Genomic DNA, 9692 nt, shown 5'->3' with positions numbered 1-9692 from the left:
GCCAGACTTGGCGGCAAGTCCCGGGGACGAACAAGCCCATGGAAGTAGGAGCTCAGCGGGAGCAGCCACTTGGCCTATGCGGCCACATGTCACTGTCCCCCGGTAGGACTTGGCGGCAGGTCCCGGGGAGGAACGAGCCCATGGAAGTAGGAGCTCCGACTTCCAAAGTGATGACGTCAGCGGGAGCAGCCGCTCGGCCGTATCCGGCGGCATGTCACTGTTCCCCGGCCAGACTTGGCGGCAAGTCCCGGGGACGAACAAGCCCATGGAAGTAGGGGCTCAGCGGGAGCAGCCAGTTGGCCTATCCGGCCACATGTCACTGTCCCCCGGCCAGACTTGGCGGCAAGTCCCGGGGAGGAACAAGCCCATGGAAGTAGGAGCTCCGACTTCCAAAGTGATGACGTCAGCGGGAGCAGCCGCTCGGCCGTATCCGGCGGCATGTCACTGTTCCCCGGCCAGACTTGGCGGCAAGTCCCGGGGACGAACAAGCCCATGGAAGTAGGGGCTCAGCGGGAGCAGCCAGTTGGCCTATCCGGCCACATGTCACTGTCCCCCGGCCAGACTTGGCGGCAAGTCCCGGGGAGGAACAAGCCCATGGAAGTAGGAGCTCCGACTTCCAAAGCGATGACGTCAGCGGGAGCAGCCGCTCGGCCGTATCCGGCGGCATGTCACTGTTCCCCGGCCAGACTTGGCGGCAAGTCCCGGGGACGAACAAGCCCATGGAAGTAGGGGCTCAGCGGGAGCAGCCAGTTGGCCTATCCGGCCACATGTCACTGTCCCCCGGCCAGACTTGGCGGCAAGTCCCGGGGAGGAACAAGCCCATGGAAGTAGGAGCTCCTACTTCCAAAGCGATGACGTCAGCGGGAGCAGCCGCTCGGCCGTATCCGGCGGCATGTCACTGTTCCCCGGCCAGACTTGGCGGCAAGTCCCGGGGGACGAACAAGCCCATGGAAGTAGGGGCTCAGCGGGAGCAGCCAGTTGGCCTATCCGGCCACATGTCACTGTCCCCCGGCCAGACTTGGCGGCAAGTCCCGGGGAGGAACAAGCCCATGGAAGTAGGAGCTCCTACTTCCAAAGCGATGACGTCAGCGGGAGCAGCCGCTCGGCCGTATCCGGCGGCATGTCACTGTTCCCCGGCCAGACTTGGCGGCAAGTCCCGGGGGACGAACAAGCCCATGGAAGTAGGGGCTCAGCGGGAGCAGCCAGTTGGCCTATCCGGCCACATGTCACTGTCCCCCGGCCAGACTTGGCGGCAAGTCCCGGGGAGGAACAAGCCCATGGAAGTAGGAGCTCCTACTTCCAAAGCGATGACGTCAGCGGGAGCAGCCGCTCGGCCGTATCCGGCGGCATGTCACTGTTCCCCGGCCAGACTTGGCGGCAAGTCCCGGGGGACGAACAAGCCCATGGAAGTAGGGGCTCAGCGGGAGCAGCCAGTTGGCCTATCCGGCCACATGTCACTGTCCCCCGGCCAGACTTGGCGGCAAGTCCCGGGGAGGAACAAGCCCATGGAAGTAGGAGCTCCTACTTCCAAAGCGATGACGTCAGCGGGAGAAGCCGCTCGGCCTATCCGGCCACATGTCACTGTCCCCCGGCCACACTTGGCTATAGGTCCCGGGGAGGAATAATGCCCATGGAAGTAGGAGCTCCTACTTCCAAAGGGGCAAGTCAGCGGGAGCAGCCACTTGGCCTATCCGGCCAAGTTTCACTGTTCCCCGGCCACACTTGGCTGTAGGTCCCGGAGAGGAATAATGCCCATGGAAGTAAGAGCTCCTACCTCCAAAGGGGCAAGTCAGCGGGAGAAGCCACTTGGCCTATCCGGCCACATGTCACTGTCCCCCGGCCAAGCTTGGCTGTAGGTCCCGGGGAGGAATAATGCCCATGGAAGTAGGAGCTCCTACTTCCAAAGGGGCAAGTCAGCGGAAGAAGCCACTAGTTCTATCCGGCCAAGAGTCACTGTTCCCCGGCCTTACTTGGCAGTAGGTCCCGGGGAGGAATAATGCCCATGGAAGTAGGAGCTCCTACTTCCAAAGGGGCAAGTCAGCGGGAGAAGCCACTTGGCCTATCCGGCCAAGAGTCACTGTTCCCCGGCCACTCTTGGCAGTAGGTCCCGGGGAGGAATAATGCCCATGGAAGTAGGAGCTCCTACTTCCAAAGGGGCAAGTCAGCGGGAGAAGCCACTAGTTCTATCCGGCCAAGAGTCACTGTTCCCCGGCTACACTTGGCAGTAGGTCCCGGGGAGGAATAATGCCCATGGAAGTAGGAGCTACTACCTAAAAAGGGTGAAGACACTTGGCTCTAAGTCCCCGAGAGGTATACTGCCCATGGGAGTAAGAGCTCCTACTTCCAAAGGGGCAAGTCAGCGGGAGAAGCCACTTGGCCTACCCGGCCAAGAGTCACTGTTCCCCGGCCACACTTGGCAGTAGGTCCCGGGGAGGAATAATGCCCATGGAAGTAGGAGCTCCTACTTCCAAAGGGGCAAGTCAGCGGGAGAAGCCACTTGGCCTACCCGGCCAAGAGTCACTGTTCCCCGGCCACACTTGGCAGTAGGTCCCGGGGAGGAATAATGCCCAAGGAAGTAGGAGCTCCTACTTCCAAAGGGGCAAGTCAGCGGGAGAAGCCACTTGGCCTATCCGGCCACATGTCACTGTCCCCCGGCCACACTTGGCTGTAGGTCCCGGGGAGGAATAATGCCCATGGAAGTAGGAGCTCCTACTTCCAAAGGGGCAAGTCAGCGGAAGAAGCCACTAGTTCTATCCGGCCAAGAGTCACTGTTCCCCGGCCTTACTTGGCAGTAGGTCCCGGGGAGGAATAATGCCCATGGAAGTAGGAGCTCCTACTTCCAAAGGGGCAAGTCAGCGGGAGAAGCCACTTGGCCTATCCGGCCAAGAGTCACTGTTCCCCGGCCACACTTGGCAATAGGTCCCGGGGAGGAATAATGCCCATGGAAGTAGGAGCTCCTACTTCCAAAGGGGCAAGTCAGCGGGAGAAGCCACTAGTTCTATCCGGCCAAGAGTCACTGTTCCCCGGCCACACTTGGCAGTAGGTCCCGGGGAGGAATAATGCCCATGGAAGTAGGAGCTACCACCTCCAAAGGGTGAAGACACTTGGCTCTAAGTCCCCGAGAGGTATACTGCCCATGGGAGTAAGAGCTCCTACTTCCAAAGGGGCAAGTCAGCGGGAGAAGCCACTTGGCCTATCCGGCCAAGAGTCACTGTTCCCCGGCCACACTTGGCAGTAGGTCCCGGAGAGGAATAGTGCCCATGGAAGTAGGAGCTCCTACTTCCAAAGGGGCAAGTCAGCGGGAGAAGCCACTTGGCCTACACGGCCAAGAGTCACTGTTCCCCGGCCACACTTGGCAGTAGGTCCCGGGGAGGAATAATGCCCATGGAAGTAGGAGCTACTACCTCCAAAGGGGCAAGTCAGCGGGAGAAGCCACTTGGCCTATCCGGCCAAGAGTCACTGTTCCCCGGCCACTCTTGGCAGTAGGTCCCGGGGAGGAATAATGCCCATGGAAGTAGGAGCTCCTACCTCCAAAGGGGCAAGTCAGCGGGAGAAGCCACTTGGCCTACCCGGCCAAGAGTCACTGTTCCCCGGCCACACTTGGCAGTAGGTCCCGGGGAGGAATAATGCCCATGGAAGTAGGAGCTCCTACCTCCAAAGGGGCAAGTCAGCGGGAGAAGCCACTTGGCCTATCCGGCCAAGAGTCACTGTTCCCCGGCCACACTTGGCAGTAGGTCCCGGGGAGGAATAATGCCCATGGAAGTAAGAGCTCCTACTTCCAAAGGGGCAAGTCAGCGGGAGAAGCCACTTGGCCTATCCGGCCACATGTCACTGTCCCCCGGCCAAGCTTGGCTGTAGGTCCCGGGGAGGAATAATGCCCATGGAAGTAGGAGCTCCTACTTCCAAAGGGGCAAGTCAGCGGAAGAAGCCACTAGTTCTATCCGGCCAAGAGTCACTGTTCCCCGGCCACACTTGGCAGTAGGTCCCGGGGAGGAATAATGCCCATGGAAGTAGGAGCTCCTACTTCCAAAGGGGCAAGTCAGCGGGAGAAGCCACTTGGCCTACCCGGCCAAGAGTCACTGTTCCCCGGCCACACTTGGCAGTAGGTCCCGGGGAGGAATAATGCCCATGGAAGTAGGAGCTCCTACTTCCAAAGGGGCAAGTCAGCGGGAGAAGCCACTTGGCCTACCCGGCCAAGAGTCACTGTTCCCCGGCCACACTTGGCAGTAGGTCCCGGGGAGGAATAATGCCCATGGAAGTAGGAGCTCCTACCTCCAAAGGGGCAAGTCAGCGGGAGAAGCCACTTGGCCTATCCGGCCACATGTCACTGTCCCCCGGCCACACTTGGCTGTAGGTCCCGGGGAGGAATAATGCCCATGGAAGTAGGAGCTCCTACTTCCAAAGGGGCAAGTCAGCGGAAGAAGCCACTAGTTCTATCCGGCCAAGAGTCACTGTTCCCCGGCCTTACTTGGCAGTAGGTCCCGGGGAGGAATAATGCCCATGGAAGTAGGAGCTCCTACTTCCAAAGGGGCAAGTCAGCGGGAGAAGCCACTTGGCCTATCCGGCCAAGAGTCACTGTTCCCCGGCCACACTTGGCAATAGGTCCCGGGGAGGAATAATGCCCATGGAAGTAGGAGCTCCTACTTCCAAAGGGGCAAGTCAGCGGGAGAAGCCACTAGTTCTATCCGGCCAAGAGTCACTGTTCCCCGGCCACACTTGGCAGTAGGTCCCGGGGAGGAATAATGCCCATGGAAGTAGGAGCTACCACCTCCAAAGGGTGAAGACACTTGGCTCTAAGTCCCCGAGAGGTATACTGCCCATGGGAGTAAGAGCTCCTACTTCCAAAGGGGCAAGTCAGCGGGAGAAGCCACTTGGCCTATCCGGCCAAGAGTCACTGTTCCCCGGCCACACTTGGCAGTAGGTCCCGGAGAGGAATAGTGCCCATGGAAGTAGGAGCTCCTACTTCCAAAGGGGCAAGTCAGCGGGAGAAGCCACTTGGCCTACACGGCCAAGAGTCACTGTTCCCCGGCCACACTTGGCAGTAGGTCCCGGGGAGGAATAATGCCCATGGAAGTAGGAGCTACTACCTCCAAAGGGGCAAGTCAGCGGGAGAAGCCACTTGGCCTAACCGGCCAAGAGTCACTGTTCCCCGGCCACACTTGGCAGTAGGTCCCGGGGAGGAATAATGCCCATGGAAGTAGGAGCTCCTACTTCCAAAGGGGCAAGTCAGCGGGAGAAGCCACTTGGCCTAACCGGCCAAGAGTCACTGTTCCCCGGCCACACTTGGCAGTAGGTCCCGGGGAGGAATAATGCCCATGGAAGTAGGAGCTCCTACTTCCAAAGGGGCAAGTCAGCGGGAGAAGCCACTTGGCCTATCCGGCCAAGAGTCACTGTTCCCCGGCCACACTTGGCAGTAGGTCCCGGGGAGGAATAATGCCCATGGAAGTAGGAGCTCCTACTTCCAAAGGGGCAAGTCAGCGGGAGAAGCCACTTGGCCTACCCGGCCAAGAGTCACTGTTCCCCGGCCACACTTGGCAGTAGGTCCCGGGGAGGAATAATGCCCATGGAAGTAGGAGCTCCTACCTCCAAAGGGGCAAGTCAGCGGGAGAAGCCACTTGGCCTATCCGGCCAAGAGTCACTGTTCCCCGGCCACACTTGGCAGTAGGTCCCGGGGAGGAATAATGCCCATGGAAGTAAGAGCTCCTACTTCCAAAGGGGAAAGTCAGCGGGAGAAGCCACTTGGCCTATCCGGCCACATGTCACTGTCCCCCGGCCAAGCTTGGCTGTAGGTCCCGGGGAGGAATAATGCCCATGGAAGTAGGAGCTCCTACTTCCAAAGGGGCAAGTCAGCGGAAGAAGCCACTAGTTCTATCCGGCCAAGAGTCACTGTTCCCCGGCCACACTTGGCAGTAGGTCCCGGGGAGGAATAATGCCCATGGAAGTAGGAGCTCCTACTTCCAAAGGGGCAAGTCAGCGGGAGAAGCCACTTGGCCTATCCGGCCAAGAGTCACTGTTCCCCGGCCACACTTGGCAGTAGGTCCCGGGGAGGAATAATGCCCATGGAAGTAGGAGCTCCTACTTCCAAAGGGGCAAGTCAGCGGGAGAAGCCACTAGTTCTATCCGGCCAAGAGTCACTGTTCCCCGGCAACACTTGGCAGTAGGTCCCGGGGAGGAATAATGCCCATGGAAGTAGGAGCTACCACCTCCAAAGGGTGAAGACACTTGGCTCTAAGTCCCCGAGAGGTATACTGCCCATGGGAGTAAGAGCTCCTACTTCCAAAGGGGCAAGTCAGCGGGAGAAGCCACTTGGCCTATCCGGCCAAGAGTCACTGTTCCCCGGCCACACTTGGCAGTAGGTCCCGGGGAGGAATAATGCCCATGGAAGTAGGAGCTCCTACTTCCAAAGGGGCAAGTCAGCGGGAGAAGCCACTTGGGCTATCCGGCCACATGTCACTGTCCCCCGGCCACACTTGGCAGTAGGTCCCGGGGAGGAATAATGCCCATGGAAGTAAGAGCTCCTACTTCCAAAGGGGCAAGTCAGCGGGAGAAGCCACTTGGCCTAACCGGCCACATGTCACTGTCCCCCGGCCACACTTGGCAGTAGGTCCCGGGGAGGAATAATGCCCATGGAAGTTAGAGCTCCTACTTCCAAAGGGGCAAGTCAGCGGGAGCAGCCACTTGGCCTATCCGGCCAAGAGTCACTGTTCCCCGGCCACACTTGGCAGTAGGTCCCGGGGAGGAATAATGCCCATGGAAGTAGGAGCTCCTACTTCCAAAGGGGCAAGTCAGCGGGAGAAGCCACTTGGCCTATCCGAACAAGAGTCACTGTTCCCCGGCCACACTTGGCAGGAGGTCCCGGGGAGGAATAATGCCCATGGAAGTAGGAGCTACTACCTCCAAAGGGTGAAGACACTTGGCTCTAAGTCCCCGAGAGGTATAGTGCCCATGGAAGTAGGAGCTCCTACTTCCAAAGGGGCAAGTCAGCGGGAGAAGCAACTTGGCCTATCCGGCCAAGAGTCACTGTTCCCCGGCCACACTTGGCAGGAGGTCCCGGGGAGGAATAATGCCCATGGAAGTAGGAGCTCCTACTTCCAAAGGGTCAAGTCAGCGGGAGAAGCCACTTGGCCTATCCGGCCAAGAGTCACTGTTCCCCGGCCACACTTGGCAGTAGGTCCCGGGGAGGAATAATGCCCATGGAAGTAGGAGCTCCTACTTCCAAAGGGGAAAGTAAGCGGGAGAAGCCACTTGGCCTATCCGGCCAAGAGTCACTGTTCCCCGGCCACACTTGGCAGTAGGTCCCGGGGAGGAATAATGCCCATGGAAGTAGGAGCTCCTACTTCCAAAGGGGCAAGTCAGCGGGAGAAGCCACTTGGCCTATCCGAACAAGAGTCACTGTTCCCCGGCCACACTTGGCAGGAGGTCCCGGGGAGGAATAATGCCCATGGAAGTAGGAGCTCCTACTTCCAAAGGGTCAAGTCAGCGGGAGAAGCCACTTGGCCTATCCGGCCAAGAGTCACTGTTCCCCGGCCACACTTGGCAGTAGGTCCCGGGGAGGAATAATGCCCATGGAAGTAGGAGCTCCTACTTCCAAAGGGGAAAGTAAGCGGGAGAAGCCACTTGGCCTATCCGGCCAAGAGTCACTGTTCCCCGGCCACACTTGGCAGTAGGTCCCGGGGAGGAATAATGCCCATGGAAGTAGGAGCTCCTACTTCCAAAGGGGCAAGTCAGCGGGAGAAGCCACTTGGCCTATCCGGCCAAGAGTCACTGTTCCCCGGCCACACTTGGCAGGAGGTCCCGGGGAGGAATAATGCCCATGGAAGTAGGAGCTCCTACTTCCAAAGGGGCAAGTCAGCGGGAGAAGCCACTTGGGCTATCCGGCCACATGTCACTGTCCCCCGGCAACACTTGGCAGTAGGTCCCGGGGAGGAATAATGCCCATGGAAGTAAGAGCTCCTACTTCCAAAGGGGCAAGTCAGCGGGAGAAGCCACTTGGCCTATCCGGCCACATGTCACTGTTCCCCGGCCACACTTGGCAGTAGGTCCCGGGGAGGAATAATGCCCATGGAAGTAGGAGCTCCTACTTCCAAAGGGGCAAGTCAGCGGGAGAAGCCACTTGGCCTGCCCGGCCAAGAGTCACTGTTCCCCGGCCACACTTGGCAGTAGGTCCCGGGGAGGAATAATGCCCATGGAAGTAGGAGCTCCTACTTCCAAAGGGGCAAGTCAGCGGGAGAAGCCACTTGGCCTATCCGGCCAAGAGTCACTGTCCCCCGGCCACACTTGGCAGTAGGTCCCGGGGAGGAATAATGCCCATGGAAGTAGGAGCTCCTACTTCCAAAGGGGCAAGTCAGCGGGAGAAGCCACTTCGCCTACCCGGCCAAGTGTCACTGTCCCCCGGCCAGACTTGGCGGCAAGTCCCGGGGAGGAATAATGCCCATGGAAGTAGGAGCTCACTTGGCTCTAAGTCTTCGAGAGGTATAATGCCCATGGAAGTAAGAGCTCCTACTTCCAAAGGGGCAAGTCAGCGGGAGAAGCCACTTCGCCTACCCGGCCAAGTGTCACTGTCCCCCGGCCAGACTTGGCGGCAAGTCCCGGGGAGGAATAATGCCCATGGAAGTAGGAGCTCCTACTTCCGAAGGGGCAAGTCAGCGGGAGAAGCCACTTCGCCTACCCGGCCAAGTGTCACTGTCCCCCGGCCAGACTTGGCGGCAAGTCCCGGGGAGGAATAATGCCCATGGAAGTAGGAGCTCACTTGGCTCTAAGTCTTCGAGAGGTATAATGCCCATGGAAGTAAGAGCTCCTACTTCCAAAGGGGCAAGTCAGCGGGAGAAGCCACTTCGCCTACCCGGCCAAGTGTCACTGTCCCCCGGCCAGACTTGGCGGCAAGTCCCGGGGAGGAATAATGCCCATGGAAGTAGGAGCTCCTACTTCCAAAGGGGCAAGTCAGCGGGAGAAGCCACTTGGCCTATCCGGCCAAGAGTCACTGTTCCCCGGCCACACTTGGCAGGAGGTCCCGGGGAGGAATAATGCCCATGGAAGTAGGAGCTCCTACTTCCAAAGGGGCAAGTCAGCGGGAGAAGCCACTTGGCCTATCCGGCCAAGAGTCACTGTTCCCCGGCCACACTTGGCAGTAGGTCCCGGGGAGGAATAATGCCCATGGAAGTAGGAGCTCCTACTTCCAAAGGGGCAAGTCAGCGGGAGAAGCCACTTGGCCTAACCGGCCAAGAGTCACTGTTCCCCGGCCACACTTGGCAGTAGGTCCCGGGGAGGAATAATGCCCATGGAAGTAGGAGCTCCTACTTCCAAAGGGGCAAGTCAGCGGGAGAAGCCACTTGGCCTATCCGGCCACATGTCACTGTTCCCCGGCCACACTTGGCAGTAGGTCCCGGGGAGGAATAATGCCCATGGAAGTAGGAGCTCCTACTTCCAAAGGGGCAAGTCAGCGGGAGAAGCCACTAGTTCTATCCGGCCAAGAGTCACTGTTCCCCGGCCACACTTGGCAGTAGGTCCCGGGGAGGAATAATGCCCATGGAAGTAGGAGCTCACTTGGCTCTAAGTCTTCGAGAGGTATAATGCCCATGGAAGTAAGAGCTCCTACTTCCAAAGGGGCAAGTCAGCGGGAGAAGCCACTTCGCCTACCCGGCCAAGTGTCACTGTCCCCCGGCCAGACTTGGCGGCAAGTCCCGGGGAGGAAT

Source organism: Engystomops pustulosus, unplaced genomic scaffold (genome assembly GCF_040894005.1).
Source record: "Engystomops pustulosus unplaced genomic scaffold, aEngPut4.maternal MAT_SCAFFOLD_716, whole genome shotgun sequence".
Taxonomy (NCBI): Eukaryota; Metazoa; Chordata; class Amphibia; order Anura; family Leptodactylidae; genus Engystomops; species Engystomops pustulosus.
This window is presented reverse-complemented; position numbering follows the sequence as displayed.